We start from the raw sequence: 6,658 nt of genomic DNA on the forward strand, positions 1-6,658 counted from the left end.
CCGTCGCCACCGCAGCAGCCACAGGCGTCAACAATCCCCCACCGGAAGCGGAAACCCCGCCCCTCAGAAGCGTCGCGGCCACGGGGCGGAGCCCGGAAGGGCGGGCTGGGAGGCGGGGCGTTGGTCACGGTCCGTTCCCGGAGAGTCTCTGGCTTGTAGCCGGTTGGGCCCGCAGGACCGTCCCCGCCTCTCGCCTGTAAGGCTTTTGTGCAGTCCAAGGTCCGAGGCTTCCCCAGAGCATCGCGTGGGGTTGCAACGGGGCTGTGCGGGAGAAACGACAGACGGATGAGGAGGGTTTCCAAGAGAGGTCCCGGGTCAGCGCATCCTTTCTGATGCGAAGCCGCGAATGTTGTTTTGCTTCCAGGCGCTGGGCTTGTTGCCGGTGTCTCTCCGCACTCTTTCCGGTCTGTTAAAGGACCTGAGAGCCAAGGTAGGAGCACTGAACAGGACCAAATAGGAAGAAAAGATTTTTAAAAATATATGCAGATGTTTTAAATGTAGCAACAAAGTCAGGGAAAATGGAGAAAAGAAGACAATTGAAGAGAACAATGCAGAATTTGATAGAACAGTTCTCTGAAGTGGCGGGAACTGAATTGATCTATAGCAGTGTTTTTCAAAGTATGGGTTCCTGGGCCAACAATAGCAGTGGCTTCTGGAAACTTGTTAGAAATGCAGCTTCCTGGATCCTACATTGACCTCCTGAATCCAAAACTTTGGACCTGGGGCCTACTAATCTGTGTTTTCACCAGACCTCCAGGTGGTTCCAGTGCACGCTGAAGTTTGAGAACCACTGATCTAAGCCAGTGGGCTTTCTTCGTTGATGGTGTAAATTGGTAGAATCCCCATGTAGGAAAACGTAACAATATCAGTCATAATTAGAAATGCATATATCTTCAGACCTAGTGTTTTCAGTTGTAGGAATGTACCCTGCAATTATTTTCATGCAGGCAAAATGACTTATGTTCAAGGTTGTAGCATTATTTGATTGAAGACTTAATGTCTGTTATTAGGGGACGGGTAACATCTATAGTGGTGCATCTATGTCATGGGCTGCTACATGCCACCTACAATCCCCACTGGTCTCTCTGCTTCCTGTCTTCTCCTGTCTTGAGCTGCACCCATTCTCATATTGTCCTGTTATAGGCAGAGTTCCTCTAAAGCCAGATAATTGATCAAGAGAAAGCCTTTTATACTTTTCCTAAGTCCTGCAAATCCTTTGCTGCCCCACGTGATTGGTACTTGCTAGTCCAAGCTGATCAGGTCTTGGTACAGAAGCATGCATTTAGAAGTCTCAACAACAGAGCTACTTTAGAAAGCATAGAATTAGACATATAAAGTATCATGGGTGTTATTTTATTTCTTTTTCAGTATTTGTTATTCAGTGTTTGGGATTTCAGATTCTGCGGGAGTCCAGCTCCAGCTGGGTCAAGGGTATCCCAAAGGTGGCAATGACGTTGGCATTGCACGAAAACACTTCAGACACCTGAGTCTGTTTTGAGCAGGACAGATGCCGTTTATTTAGTCAGTTTCAGAGAACTTATATCCCTCTTTACAAGGAAATAATTTCAGTAAGTCATTGTTACAAAGCAAATCACGTTGCAGCAAGTCATCACTACAAAGCAAATCACGTACCACAAATCACACGAATTCACTTGACTATTACAAAGGTTTTGACGTATTCCATTCCATGCTTGGCTAATATTCTCTCAGGGGGTGGTTTGATGTGTTTTCCTTAATAGCTCATTAGAATAACTTTCCACCCAAGGTAACATCTGTTCTTACTGCACAACTTATAAGCTTAAAACTAAAAACTTATAAACCTAAATTTTATATAAAATTATAAAACTTTTATCAAATATCTTAAATTAACTAATTTTCTAAATCAAACTAATACATATTACAATTCTTATAACAATTCTAATTCTTCTTCTAAATTAACTTCTATAATAAAACGAATCTCGGGAAACAAGTATCTCTGCAACAAAGTCTCTGGGGGTCAGAACAGCAGTTTCTGGCCCAAGGCCTCAGAGCAGTCCATGTGTAGAGTACTTCCATCTGCGTGAAAGAATGTGCACCTAGAGACCCTCCCGAAGCACCTCACGCAGATGTACATTCTTTCATGGACATTCTTTCAATGACGAGGAGTTTCTCCTTTAAGGCCCTCTGGTCTTTCAAGCCCCTTGGAGTTTCTCCTCGTTTGGGTTTCTCCGTTGTTTCTCCTTATGTGGAACATCTTATTCCTAAGGAGAGTAGCTCAGAAGAAACTTTTAATGAGGCTATTCAAGCCTCAAGGTAGTTTCAGTTGTTAGATAAAACCTGTTTCACTTAAATTCTACATCCAAACCCTTCAACTTCTTATATACAAAAACTTTAATGTATATCTCAAACCCCTAGAAACAAACATATAAATCACCTACATATACCTTAATATAAACTTTCATTACACTTAAATCTCATGCCTACGATTATAAACTTATACCTATAAAACCTTATATCCAAACACCATAGCTACAACTACAAATAATAAATAAAAATATTCTTTGCTTAAACAAAATCAGAACCTCTTTTTACCTGGTATGAGTCACAAATCCTAACCCTAAAAACAAGACCAGTAACCCACGACCAAGCGAAAGAAAGCCCCCTTTGACGTGCCTCAGAGCTTAACCATCACATGAGCAAAAAGGGAAAGGTCAAACAACGTAGTGGGAAATGGAAAAATGGACAATGAGTTTCCAGTAGCTGAAAATACTTTGCATAAACATACTGTTTTCTTCTTTCACAACTGCCCAGAATTCTTCGGCCGTATCAACAGCAAAGGCAGAAGACAGAAGGGCCTCAACTTCCTGGACTCACCCTGTGGCCCAGGGTCTCCGGCCCACCAGGACCCTGTCAATCAGGTGGGCCTCCAAGGCTGGCTCCCAACAAGATTCAAACTAGAAAATTTTACTATAAACATTTGATATTTTAGCATTAATAATATTTTATATTTCTAATATAAGAACAAAGATTACAGAAAGTTGGCTTGGTTTTTAACACTCACTTGCTTTGGCCTCTGTGGTTTGGGAGCAGGGGGAAAGGAGGACAGCTACCTTTTGGTAGCTATATAGTTGAACAACTCTTGATTTTTTTTTTTTTTTTTTTTGAGTCAGGGTCTTACTGTTGCCCAGGTTACAGTGACATAATCATGGCTCAGTGTAGCCTCCTACTCCTGGACTCGGGTCATCCTTCTGCCTCAGCCTTCCAAGTAGGTGCCACCATGCCTGGCTAATTTTTTGATCTTTACTTATTATTATTATTATTATTATTTTGTAGAGACAAAGTGTCACTATGTTGCCCAGGCTGTTCTTGAGCTCCTGGCTCAAGCAATTTTCCCTCCTTCCAAAATGCTGGGATTATAGGCGTAAGCCACTGCACCTGTACTCAGCCAGCTCTTGATTTTTTTTTTAATGATTATACCTGCATGTTATTTATTGCTCTCCAAACCATTGGGAATTTATTTCAACTAAGATTCTCTAAGCCTTCCTTATTTGTATTCAACCAGCTCTTGATTTTTAACTCCCCCACATCCTTTTCCCTTTCAGGAACAGCATCCTACTTACACTTTGGAAAACCACCTCTCCTCCAGTTTGATTCTTGCACAAGTGGGACTGTCAAACACAGTTCCACCAACCTGTTCCCTCCTCCTGAAATATGGGCCAATCAGATTTTCATCTCCATAGAATTTGAATCTTGAGTTATGATTGAAAATTGAATATTCATCAATCTACTTTTGTTGTTGTTGTTTGAGTCAAGGTGTTACTCAGTTGCCCAGACTGGAGTGTGGTGGCATGATCATTGCTCACTGCAAACCCCAACCTCCTGGGCTCAGGCAATCGGTCTTTCCTCCTCAGCCTCCTGAGTAACTAGGACTACAGGTGTGCACTACCATGCCTGGATTTAAAAAAAAAATTTTGTGGACATGAAGTCTTGCTATATTGCCTATATCAGTCTCAAATTCCTGGCCAAGCAATCCTCCCACCTCAGTCTCCTAGAGTGCTGGGATTACAGATGTGAGCTATTCACCTGGCTAGAGCCATTGTGCCAGGCCTATCAGTCTAGAAAGATTGTCCATGAGTTTCTGTTACTGTATCCTTAGATTATCCTGGTTCCTGATTACTTTAAAGCCCAATTTTTGCCTCTCTTTTTGATTCTGTGAATGAAACAATATTTTTATAGTAAAATATTTTCATTTTTAGAGTCAAATTCTTTGTATTATAATAAAAGAATAGAGCCTGGCACAGTGCCTCATGCCTGTAGTCCCAGCAGGAGGCAGGAGTTATTATTGCTTGAGCCTAGGAATTGGAGGCAACAGTGAGCCATGATTACACCACTGCACTCCAGCCTGGGCAACAGAGTGAGACTCTTTAAAAAAAAAAGTAACTATATTAGGATCATAACCAATATACTGTACCATTTAAGCCACATGGATTAGACTTACCTTTTGTTATTCAGCATGTCTTTGGAGAACTGTGCCTTCCCCCATTTATTAAGGGATGAGGATCTTACCATGTTGTCCAGGCTGGACTTGAACTTCTGGGCTCAAGTGATGCTCTGTCTCAACCTCACAAGTAGCTGGGACTACAGGCGCACACCTCTGTGCCTGGCCTCCCCCTGTCTTAATCTATGTGGTTCAGATGAGACTGACTCCACCACTGTGGTCCTAGAAGTAAGCGCATGAGAGAATTGCATCCCCTTAGCCACAGGTTCAGAGATAAGAATGTGACACCTATTGGGCTACATAGAATCATCTCTGGGATTTTGCACACTCTGAAAAGAGATACTTTCTGTTCACTGGACTGCCAGTTATATGTAAGGACTGTATGAGCCTATAACCGCTGGTGGCCATTTTTGCTATGAATTGACCTCACCTGAAGGGATAACCAGCACAAAGAAAAGTGGAACCAAGAGATTAATAAAGTGCACTTAGGATGTGTTTCTATCCTGGATCCAACTATGTCTGAAACTATCATCTCCTTGAATTTTAAAGTTGCTTGAGCTTTTTCTTTAGGTTGTGTTATTCACAACCTAAAGAATTTTAATACAGAGTGGGATTCCAAAATTATTCACATTCTTTCTTTCTCCTTGTCAGTGAACTAAATGGTTCCCAAGATCTCAGCTGCAGCATATTTCATGAGAAGGAGAAAGATTTGTGTTACTATTTATAGCTTCTTACAAGTACGAGTTGAGTATCCCTAACCCAAAATGCTGGGAACCAGATTGCAGATTTTGTTGGATTTTGGAATATTTGCAAATAAATAATGAGATATCTTGGGGATGAAATCCAAATCTAAACATGAAAAAGAAATTTTTTTGAGTCAGGGTCTCATTCTGTCACCCAGGCTGGAATGCAGTGGCATGATCATGACTTGCGACAGCCTTGACCTCCTGAGCTCAAGCAATCCTCCTTCCTCAGCCTCCCAAGTAGCTGGGACTACAGGCGCATGCCACCATGCCTGGCTTATTTTTTGATTTTATTTTTTATTTTTGCAGAGATTAGTTCTTGCTATGCTGCCCAGGCTGGTCTTGAACTTCTAGGTTCAAGAAATTTTCCTCCCTTAGCCTCCCAAAGTTCTGGGATTACAAGCGTGAGCCACCACATCCAGCCTAAATATGAAATGTACTTGTGTTTCATATATACCTTATACACATAGCCTGAAGGTAATTTTATATAATATTTTAAATCATTTTGTGCATTAGACAAAGTTTGTATACATTGATTTGTCAGGAAGCAAAGGCCACTATCTCAGCCACCCACGGGGACAATCTGGGGTTGTTTGGCATCACCATCATTCCTGACTCTGAATGTATATGCTACTGATAAGCAATCATTTTCTTGCACTTATTCGTTTACAAGTATATAACAGTAAAAATATGACATACTATCAATGCAGTGAAAACATCATGCTTCCTGGATAACTAAGCAGCACGGTAGTGTCACCAGAACACCTGTATCAACAGTCAAACAACAGAAACAACCAACAACGGCAGGTTTCAGTCTCTACCTATGATACTTTGTTTTGATTAAAGGGTTACTACACACTGTATTTTATGTTTTTAGGTGAGAAGAAACATCAGAAACAGTTAAAGGACCAGAGAGTGTGTCCTCCAGGGAGTAGGAGGCATTCTGAATAAACTGTACTGTGTGGCTGAATTTTGATGGCAACCCAAGAGGTCAAGTGTGGAATTTTCGTTTTGGATTTTTGGAGCATTTTTAATTTCAGATTTTCAGATTAGAGATGCTCAACCTGTAATCACTTCCAACAAACTTTCTTAGAGCTGAGACATAAAATATTCAAGAGGTACCATCTGGTGGTGTTCTTGAGAGCATTCCTCATCACTGGTTATAAACCTATGCCTAGGTCATAGGCCAGTCTGTTAATGTTTTTCCTTTGGAGGGGGAGCCATTGCCACCTGAGCATTCTGGTCAGTGATTCCTTGGGTGTCCAGTCTTCTCATCCCAGTCTGGCTGTAGCTAATTTAGGATGTTATGTACCAGTGGTTCTGAATTTTGGCTGCACACTGGAGACGCTTTTGGAAAACACTCATGCCTAGGCCTCAACCTTAAAAGATTCTGATTTAACTGGTTTTGGCTAGGGTCCAACTATCTCTGTTTTCTAAA

This window comes from Carlito syrichta, unplaced genomic scaffold (genome assembly GCF_000164805.1).
Source record: "Carlito syrichta isolate Samal-C Ts95f unplaced genomic scaffold, Tarsius_syrichta-2.0.1 Scaffold303572, whole genome shotgun sequence".
Classification (NCBI taxonomy): Eukaryota; Metazoa; Chordata; class Mammalia; order Primates; family Tarsiidae; genus Carlito; species Carlito syrichta.